Source organism: Panthera onca, chromosome A2 (genome assembly GCF_046562875.1).
Source record: "Panthera onca isolate mPanOnc1 chromosome A2, mPanOnc1 haplotype 2, whole genome shotgun sequence".
NCBI lineage: Eukaryota > Metazoa > Chordata > Mammalia > Carnivora > Felidae > Panthera > Panthera onca.
The window spans coordinates 137,881,316-137,892,345 of NC_138340.1; the positions used below are offsets into that span (position 1 = coordinate 137,881,316).

At 36.5% G+C, this 11,030-nt stretch overlaps 1 protein-coding gene across 1 annotated transcript in view; it reads left to right on the plus strand.

The window, feature by feature from the left end:
- The window catches only part of KCND2 (potassium voltage-gated channel subfamily D member 2), a 493,576-nt gene that overhangs the window by 147,158 nt on the left and 335,388 nt on the right, over window positions 1-11,030 (plus strand). The window lies entirely within an intron of this gene.

Consider the following 11,030-nt stretch of genomic DNA (forward strand, 5'->3'; position numbering starts at 1 on the left):
TACTTGGTACATATTAAGTCCTATGTAAATATTCATAGTTAGCATATAAAGTAAGAGCATTAACAGAGTAGTGATGTCCAAGCTACCTTTGAAAGGAAAGGCAGAAGTTCATGAAGTGAAAGGTAAAGAAAGAAGCATAAGGGCTAAGGCCTTCCAGGAAGGCCTGATAGAGGCACAGTGTATGAAACACCTTCGTGTATTCTAGAAGCTTAAATAATTTGATGTTATTGAAGGACACTATATGAAGGTGTAAGAGATAAAAGATGAAGCTAGAGAGTCATACTGAAGACTTTTCAGTGTGTGCGTATTTTTTATTGTGTAGGTGATGGGAGGCCAAGGAAAGGTTACAGGAATTACAGGAAGAAAGTTGTCATATTCAGATTTATATTTTTGAAAGGTCATCCCAGTGACAATCCAAGAGACTCCTGTAATCTGTCATTTAAGAAATGGGGGCCTGAACCAAGGCAGTGGCAGCAGAAATGGACAAAAAAGGTCTACCTCAAAAATATTTAAGAAATATAATCCTTGGGGTGCCTGGGTGGCTCAGTCGGATAAGCCTCTGACTTCAGCTCAGGTCATGATCTCGTGGTCCGTGGGTTTGAGCCCCAGGTCGGGCTCTGTGCTGACTGCTCAGAGACTAGAGCCTACTTCAGAATCTGTGTCTCCCTCTCTCTCTGCCCCTCCCCTACTTGTGTGCTCTCTCTCTCTCTCTCTCTCTCTCTCTCTCTCTCTCTCTCAAAAATAAACAAAAAAAGAAATATAATCCTCAATTCTTGATGATTGAAGTGATAAAAAGGAGTTGAGAAAGGATGTTGAGTATGTAGCTATGGAAACTGAGAGAAAAGCAACATCACTAATCAATTTAGGGAAAAAAAGGAAGGGCAAAACGGGGAAGGGGTAGGAATAGTGCAAGAAGACAAATAGTGAAATCAAACTGTGGTGGTTTGGGGTTTGAGATCCCAAAGGTACATACAGAGTGATATATCTAAAAGACACTTAAACATATATCTGGAACCCAGAAGAGAGATCTGATCTAGAGGTAAAGGTTTGAAACTCACTGCTATGTAACAACATAGCATGCAAAGACATGAGGAATGATGAGAACACTTACACAGACCTTATAGTGAAAACAGAGGACCACCAAGGACATAATCTGGGAAAAATAATGAATATACAACAGAAAGATATCAAAATTAGCATTATCCAAATGTGTTATTAGAAATTGTTATACAGGGACACCTGGGTGGCTCAGTTGGTTAAGTGTCCGACTTCGGCTCAGGTCACGATCTCACGGTTAGTGGGTTCAAGCCACGTGTCCGGCTCTGTGCTGACAGCTCAGAGCCTGGAGCCTGCTTTGGATTCTGTGTCTCCCTCTCACTTTGCCCTTCCCTGCTCATGCTCTGTCTCTCTTTCAAAAATAAAAACATTAAAAAAAAAGAAAGAAATTGTTGTACATACTCTATCATTGTTCTGCTCAAAATGGGACTTTCTCATTTCTTCACAAGTTAGTTGTGACCATTGCCTCTAGCCTGCACACACATAGGAACTTAGGTGTCCTTGTTCACTGAGAAGCACAATCATGTATAGAGTGCTCTATTTTTCTCTTACTGACATTATTTTATGGGTTTCTTTTCCCAAATAATTCCCTAATACATATTTGAAGATTGCTATCCATAAAACACATTGCCTTTAATGTACACTAAGTGGATTCTTTAAATCACATGAACTGAGCCCAAAAACACAAGAGCAAGAAAGTGTTAGGGGAAGAAAAAAAGATAATGATATGTCAGACCTACCTTATACATGTTTCCTGAGAGGGAAAAGCCTGGAAAACCATGCTAAGAGCAAATACATCTGCTCCTTTTTTTACATATGTCTGAGAATCATTGCTACATATTTTAATCAAGACTGAGGCAATATACATGACTTACTCCAATTTAGAAGACATATTACTGCTGGGAAGTACTGTGACAGAGTGGAATGAAATGTTGGGTTTAGATAGGTCTAAGTTGTATTTATAGTATGGCCTCATTCTTGGGAAGGAACTTGAAACAAGATATTTAACCTCTATGAGTCTCTGTTTTCTCATATGAAATATCTTACAAAATAAAAGCTACCTCATGGGATAATATGGATGATAAAACAGTATAGGTAAAGCACTTAAAAAAACCCATGATGGGGACGCCTGGGTGGCTCACTTGGTTAAGCATCCTACTTCAGCTCAGGTCATGATCTTGCCATTCCTGAGTTTGAATCCCATGTCAGGCTCTGTGCTGACAGCTCAGAGCCTGGAGCCTGTTTCAGATTCTGTGTCTCCCTCTTTCTCTGTCACTCCCCTACTTGTACTGTCTCTCTCACTCACTCTCAAAAATAAATAAACATTAAAAAAAGTTAAAAACAAAACCAACTTATGATGACTTATATTAAGTAATTCTTGTCCCAATAGTATGTGGTAGTCATTGGTATAGGTATGCTGAGGTAGGAACTCCCAAGCTTTAGGGCTAATCCATGTGGGGACTAGGCGGTCTATAGTCCACAAACCTGCTACAATTAGTTTTAGTAGTCTTATCCATTTACCCTATTGGAACATAAAATATTATTCCCTATCAGTGCCACAACATAAAAAAGCTAAAATCAAATGAATAATTTTTTTTTAATTTATGGTAACTTAAATAGTTATACACTACCAGTTTTGAGTAGGTGTTCAATAAATGTGATTTCCAATTATGTTTAACTTTGAAATTTTTAGAGCAACTACTAACCTGGAGTTCTTCTGGTGACTAACACTAGAACTTTTTATAATTAGTCCTCCTGCTCTATATCCTGCTATGTAGATTTGAAAGAAATCAACTTTACTGAGGTACAAACAGTAAAATTCATTCATTTTAGGGATAAACTTTGTTGAGATTTGACAAATGTATGTAGTCTTTTAACTACTACCACAGTCATGATAGAGAGTATTTGTATAATCTTCCAGAGTTCCTTTGTGTTCCTTCCACCAAACCCACACCCAGGTGACCACTGATTGGCTTTCTATCATTATATAGAATTTTCTGGAATTTAATATAAATGGAATCATACAGTATGTAATCATCTGTGTTTGGCTTCTCTAATTTAGAATAATGTTTTTAACACATATTCATGCTGTTGTGTCAATAGTTTGTTCCCATTGAATGGATATGCCACAATTTGTTTATCCATTCACCAGCTGATAGTCATTGGATTGTCAATACTAACGTACTGTACTGCTATGAACATGTGTAAACACATTTTTTGTGAACACATGTTTTCACTTCCATTCAGAAAATATCTAAGTTTAGGATTGTTGGATATGATAAATTTATGTTTAACTGCATAAGAAGCTGTCAAACTGCTTTTCCAATTTTTTTGTCATTTTGCATATTTACCAACAGTGTATTAAGATCCAGTTGTTATAACATAGTTACCCTTAACCAAACTTGGCATTGCCAACCTTTGTGATTTTATTCTTTTTAATGGGTGTGAAGTAGTGTTTCACTGTGGCTTTAATTTTTACCCCTGTAAAGACTCACCATTTTAAGCATCTTATCACAGTTTGTTTGGTTTCTGTTTTTTTGTTAGCTATGTATATTGTATTTTGTTGAAATGACATTCCGATCTTTACCCATTAATTTGACTGGGTCATTTGTCTTCGAGTTATTCAGTTGTAAGAGCTCTTTATACAATCTAGAAACAAGTTTTTTTGTTGTGTTTTGTTTTCTTGTTTTTTCACCATATATATGGTATGCAAATATTTTCTCTCAGTCTGTGCTTGCCTTTTTATTTTCTTAATAATCTTTCTAAAAGCAAAGTTTTAAGATATTGATCAACTACAGTTTATCATTTATTTCTTTAAAAACTTTTACTTTTGGTGGCACCTGGGTGGCTCAGTCACTTGAGTGTCCAACTTCAGCTCAGGTCGTGATCCCACAGTTCATCAGGCTCTATGCTAACAGCTTGCAGTTTGGAGCCTACTTTGGATTCTGTGTCTCCCTTTTTCTTTCTTCCCCTCTCCAGCTTGTGCTCTCTCCTTCTCTCTCTCTCTCAAAAATAAATAAAAAATTTTTAAAAATTAAAAAAAATTTTAAATAAAAACTTTTGCTTTTGTCCTATTTTAGAAATAGTTGCCTAACATGAAGTCTCATAGATATCATATATTTTTCTAGAAATTTTATGCTTTTGGCTCTTATGTTAGTATCCATTTATAGTTTTCTTTGAAGTTTATTTATTTTGAGAGGAGAGCATGGGGGGAAAAGGGCTGAGAGAGAGAGTGAGAGGGAACTCCAAGCAAACACTGTGTTGTCAGCACTGAGTCTGACCTGGGGTTCGATCACATGAACCCTGAGATCATGACCTCAGCCTAAATCATGAGTCAGATGCTTAACCAACTGAGCCACCCAGGTGCCCCCATTTTCTAGTTATTTTTATATGGCATGAGGTAAATAGTCAAGGTTTATTTATTTATTTGAATATGGATATCTGGCTGTTATAGTGTTGTTTGTTGGAAATACCACCCTTTCTCATTGAATTATCTTTTTTGCTCTTTGTTGAAAATCATTGGACCAATGTTTATCAGTCCATTTTTAGACTCCCTATTCTGTTCCATTAATGTATATGCCTGTACTTATGTCATCATTATGCTGTTTTTCATACTATAGCATTATGTTATATTTTTAAATGAAATAATATAATTCTTTCAAAATGTTCATGAAAACTATTTTGCCTATTATAGGCGTTTTGTATTTCCATGTAAATTTTAGATTAAATTTGTCACTTTTTATGAAAATTTCTTCTGAAGTTTTGATATTGCATTAATTATATAGATCAATTTAGGGAATATTGGCATCTTCACAATACTGTGTTTTCCAGTCCATGAACATGGTATACCCCAACACTTATTTATGTCATTTTTACTTTCTCTTGGCAATATTCTATATTTTTCAATGTAAATATCTTGAGCATATTTTGATAAGTTTATTCTTATGCATTTAATGTTTTAGATGCTACCATATATGGCATTTTTAAATTTTTTTTTTAATTTATATCCAAGTTAGTTAGCATATAGTGCAACAGTGATTTCAGGAGTAGATTCCTTAATGCCCCTTACCGTTTATCCCATCCCCCCCCCACAATTCCTACAGTAACCCACTATTTGTCCTCCATATTTGAGTCTCTTATGGGGGCTCCTGGGTGGCTCAGTCAGTTGAGTGTCCAACTTCGGCTCAGGTCATGATCTCGCAGTCTGTGAGTTCGAGCCCCAGGTTGGGCTCTGTGCTGACAGCTCAGGGCCTGGAGCCTGTTTTGGATTCTGTGTCTCCCTCTCTCTTTGACCGTCCCCCATTTATGCTCTGTCTCTTTCTGTCTCAAAAATAAATAAACGTTTAAAAAATTTTTTAAAAAGAGTCTCTTACATTTTGTCCCCCTCCCTGTTTTTATATTATTTTTGCTTCCCTTCCCTTATGTTCATCTCTTTTGTATCTTAAAGTCCTCATATGAGTGAATTCATATATTTGTCTTTCTCTGACTAATCTCACATAGCATAATAACCAATAGTTGCATCCACATAGTTGCAAGTGGCAAGATTTCCTTCTTTTTGATTGCCGAGTAATACTCCATTGTATATATGTATACCACATCTGCTTTATCCATTCATCCATCAGTGGACATTTGGGCTCTTTCCATACTTTGGCTATTGTTGATAGTGCTCCTATAAACATGGGGGTGCATGTGTCCCTTCAAAACAGCACACCTGTATCCCTTGGATAAATACCTAGTAGTGCAATTGCTGGGCCATAGGGTAGTTCTATTTTTAATTTTTTGAGGAACCTCCATACGGTTTTCCAGAGTGGCTGCACCAGCTTGCATTGCCACCAACAATGCAAAAGAGGTCCTCTTTCTCCACATCCTCACTGACATCTGTTGTTGCCTGAGCTGTTAATGTTAGCCGTTCTGACAGGTGTAAGGTGGTATTTCATTGTGGTATTGATTTGTATTTCCCTGATGATGAGTGATGTTAGCATTTTCTCATGTGTCGGTTGGCCATCTGGATGTCTTCTTTGGAGAAGTGTGTCTATTCATATCTTTTCCCCATTCCTCACTGGATTATTTGTTTTTTGGGTGTTGAGTTTGATAAGTTCTTTATAGATTTTGGATATTAATCCTTTGTCTTATATATCATTTGGAAATATCTTCTCCCATTCTGTCGGTTGCCTTTTAGTTTTGCTGATTGTTTCCTTCGCTGTGCAGAGCTCCTTATTTTGATGAGGTCCCAGTAGTTCATTTTTGCTTTTGTTTCCCTTGCCTCCAGAGACATGTTGAGTAAGAAGTTGCTGTGGCCAAGATCAAAGAGGTTTTTGCCTGCTTTCTCCTCGTGGATTTTGATGGCTTCCTGTCTTACATTGAGGTCTTTAATGCATTTTGAGTTTATGTTTGTGTATGATGTAAGAAAGTGGTCCAGGTTCATTCTTCTGCATGTCACTGTCCAGATTTCCCAGCACCACTTGCTGAAGAGACTGTCTTTATTCCATTGGATATTCTTTCCTGCTTTGTCAAAGATTAGTTGGCCATAGATTTGTGGGTCTATTTCTGGGTTCTTTATTCTGTCCCATTGATCTGCCTGTTTTTGTGCTATTACCATACTGTCTTGATGATTACAGCTTTGTAGTATAGCTTGAAGTCCGGGATTGTGATGCCTCGTGCTTTGGTTTTCTTTTTCAAGATTGCTTTGGCTATTTGGGGTCTTTTCTGGTTCCATACAAATTTTAGGATTATTTGTTCTAGCTCTGTGAAGAATGCTGGTGTTACTTTGATAGGGATTGCATTGAATATGTAGATTGCTTTGGGTAGTATTGACATTTCAACAATATTTGTTCTTCCTATCCAGGAGCATGGAATCTTTTTCCATTTTTTTGTGTCTTCTTCCATTTCTTTCATAAGCTTTCTATAGTTTCCAGTGTACAGATTTTTCACCTCTTTGGTTAGATTTATTCTTAAGTATTTTATGGGTTTTGGTGCAATTGTAAGTGGGATCAATTCCTTGATTTCTCTTTCTGTTGCTTCATTGTTGGTGAATAGGAATGCAACCAATTGCTGTGCATTGATTTTATATCCTGCAGCTTTGCTGAATTCATGAATCAGTTCTAGCAGTTTTTTGGTGGAACTTTCGGGTTTTCCATATAGAGTATCATGTCATCTGCAAAGAGTGAAAATTTGGCCTCCTCCTGAACAATTTGTTTGCCTTTTATTTCTTTGTGTTGTCTGATTGCAGAGCCTAAAACTTCCAATACTATGTTGAATAACAGTGGCAAGAGTGGTCATCCCTGTCTTGTTCCTGACCTTAGGGGGAAAGCTCTCAGTTTTTTCCCCATTGAGGATGTTATTAACTTTGGGTTGTTCATATATGGCTTTTATGATCTTGAGGTATGATCCTTCTGTCCCTACTTTCTTGAGGGTTTTTTTCAAGAAAGGATGTTGTATTTTGTCAAATGCTTTCTCTGCATCTATTGAGAGGATCATATGGTTCTTGTCCTTTCTTTTATTGATGTGATAATTGTTTTGTGGATATTGAACCAGTCCTGCATCCCACGTATAAATCCGACTTGGTCGTGGTGAATAATTTTTTTAATGTATTGTTGGATCTGGTCGGCTAATATCTTGTTGAGGATATTTGCACCCATGTTCCTCAGGGAAATTGGTCTCTAGTTCTCCTTTTTAGTGGGGTCTCTGTCTGGTTTTGGAATCAAGGTAATGCTGGCCTCATAGAAAGAATTTGGAAGTTTTCCTTCCATATCTATTTTTTCAAACAGCTTTAAGATAATAGGTGTTAACTCTTCCTTAAATGTTTGGTAGAATTTTCCCTGGAAAGCCATATGGCCCTGGACTCTTGTTTTTTGGGAGATTTTTGATTACTATTTTGATTTCTTTACTGGTTATGGGTCTGTTCAAATGTTCTATTTTTTCTTGTTTCAGTTTTGGTAGTGTATATGTTTTTAGGAATTTGTCTGTTTCTTCCAGATTGTCCTTTTTATTGGCATCTAATTGCTCATAATATTCTCTTATTTTTGTTTTTATTTCTGTTGTGTTGGTTGTGATCTCTCCTCTTTCATTCTTGATTTTATTTATTTGGGTCCTTTCCTTTTTTTTTTTTTATCAAACTGGCTAGTGGTTTATAAATTTTGTTAATTCTTTCAAAGAACCAACTTCTGGTTTCATTGATCTGTTCTACCATTTTTTTGGTTTTGATAGCATTAATTTCTGCTCTAATCTTTATTATTTCATGTCTTCTGCTGGCTTTGGGTTTTATTTGCTGTTCTTTTTCTGATTCTTTAAGCCATTAGGTTAGATTGTGTATCTGAGATCTTTTTTCCTTCTTTAGGAAGGCCTGGCTGGCTATATACTTTCCTCTTATGACTGCCTTTGCTCTGTCCCAGAGGTTTGGGGTTGTGGTGTTATTATTTTCATTGACTTCCATATACTTTTTAATTTCCTCTTTAACTGCTTGGTTAGCCCATTCATTCTTTAGTAGGATGTTCTTTAGTCTCCAAGTATTTGTTACCTTTCTAAATTTTTTCTTGTGGCTGATTTCAAGTTTCATAGCATTGTCGTCTGAAAATATGCATGATATCATCTTGATCTTTTTGTACTTGCTGAGAGCTGATTTGTGTCCCAGTATGTGGTCTATCTGGAGAATATTCTATGTGCACTGGAGAAGAATGAAGATTCTGCTGCTTTAGGATGAAATGTTCTGAATATATCTGTTGAATCCATCTGGTCCAGTGTGTCATTCAAATCCATTGTTTCCTTGTTGATTTTTTGATGAGATGATCTGTCCATTGCTGTCAGTGGGGTGCTGAAGTCTCCTACTATTATGGTATTAGTATCAATGAATTTCTTTATGTTTGTGATTAATTGATTTATATATTTGGATGCTTTCACATTTGGCACATAAATTTTTACAATTGTTAGGTCTTCCTGGTGGATAGACCCCTTAATTATGATATAATGCCCTTCTTCATCTCTTGATACAGTCTTTATTTTAAAGTCTAGATTGTCTGATATAAGTATGGCTACTCCAGCTTTCTTTTGTTGACCATTAGCATGATAGATGGTTCTCCATCCCATTACCTTCAATCTGAAGGTGTCTTTAAGTCTAAAGTGGGTCTCTTGTAAACAGCTTATAGATGCATCTTGTTTTCTTATCCATTCTGTTACCCTATGTCTTTTGATTCAATCATTGAGTCCATTGACGGTTAGAGTAAGTACTGAAAGGTATGAATTTATTGGCATTATGTTTCTTGTAGAGTTGGAATTTCTGGTGGTGTTTTCTGGTCCTTTCTAGTCTTTGTTGCTTTTGTTTGTTTGTTTTTGTTTTTTCTCCCCTCAGAGAGTCCCCCTTAATATTTCTTGCAGGGCTGGTTTGGTGGTCACGAACTCCTTTAATTTTTGTTCTGAGAATCTTTTAATCTCTCCTTCTTTTTGAATGACAGCCTTGCTGGATAAAGAATTGTTGGCTGCATATTTTTCCAATTCAGCACATTGGATATATCCTGCCACTCCTTTCTGCCTGCCAAGTTTCTGTGGATATGTCTGCTGCAAACCTGATCTGTCTTGTCTTCCCTTGCAGGTTAAGGACTTTTTTTCCCTTGTTGCTTTCATGATTCTCTACTTGCCTAAGCATTATGTGAATTAGACTATGATATGCTTTGTTGATGGCTGTTTTTTATTGAAACTAATGGGAGTCCTCTGTGCTTCCTGGATTTTGATGTCTGTGTCTTTCCCCAGGTTAGGAAAGTTTTCTGCTATGATTTGCTCATATAACCCTTCTACCCCTTTTCTCTCTCTTCATCCTCTGGGACCACTATGATTTTGATGTTGTTCCTTTTTAATGAGTCACTGATTTCTCTAATTCTTAAATCGTGCTCTTTTGCTTTATTGTCCCTCTTTTCTCTGCTTAATTATTCTCCATACGTTTGTCTTCTGTATTGCTGATTGACTGCTCTACTTCCTCCATCCTTGCTGCTGTGGTCTCCATTTGAGATTGCAGCTTAGTTATAGCATTTTTTATTTCATCCTGACTAGGTTTTACCTCTTTTATCTCTGCAGAGAGGGATTCTAATCTATTTTCGGCCCCAGCTAGTATTCTTATTATTGTGATTCTAAATTCTGGTTCAGAAATCTTGCTTGTATCTGTATTGATTAAGTCCCTGGCTTTCATTTCTTCCTGCTTTTTCTTTTGGGGTGAATTCCTTCGTTTTGTCATTTTGAAGGAAGAAAAGGAACTAATAAGGTAAAAAAATTAAAATTAAAGAATTAAATAAACATAAACACAAAAGAATCAAATAAATGTTGCTAGATGCTAGGTGTGTTTTGGTCTGGTTGTTGAAAGGAGCTTGATAGATTAGAGAAAAAAAGGGAAAAAGAAAATGTTTGAAAAGTTGAAAAATGAATACAATGAAATAGAATAAAATGAAATGAAGGAAGTAAAATAGAATTTGACAGATGCACAAAAAAGTAAATAATACAGTATTGAAAAATTAAATATTTTTAATAAAAATTAAAAATAAAAATAACATTTTTCCTCTTTTTGTATTCAAGAAAAAGAGGGGAAAAAAGAATATTGAATAGTTTGACCAGTGAACAGACTGAAATATGATTGAAATTACATCATTTTCCTCTAAAAGTCAAACTGTGAAGCACTTTATAGTCCATAAACTAAGCAGACGGAGGATTTGTGTTCCTGAAGAGTGAGGTTTGCCCAACTGGGCAGGGCTTACTATAACGGCTCTATTTGCCGCTCAATGGCGCTGCTTAGCTTACTGGGGTGGATTGACGTGGCGCTTGTAGGTGTGTATGCACATTTGCTGGAGGGGTGAAAACAGTGTCTCCCACCTACCAGTCTCTAGTATTGGGACTCTGTTCTCCCCAATGAGCAATCACGCACCTGTCTTTTGTCCCCAGCTTCTGTCTACTCTCCTCTTTTACACTGTCTGTGACCAAGCCATCAGGTTGCCAGG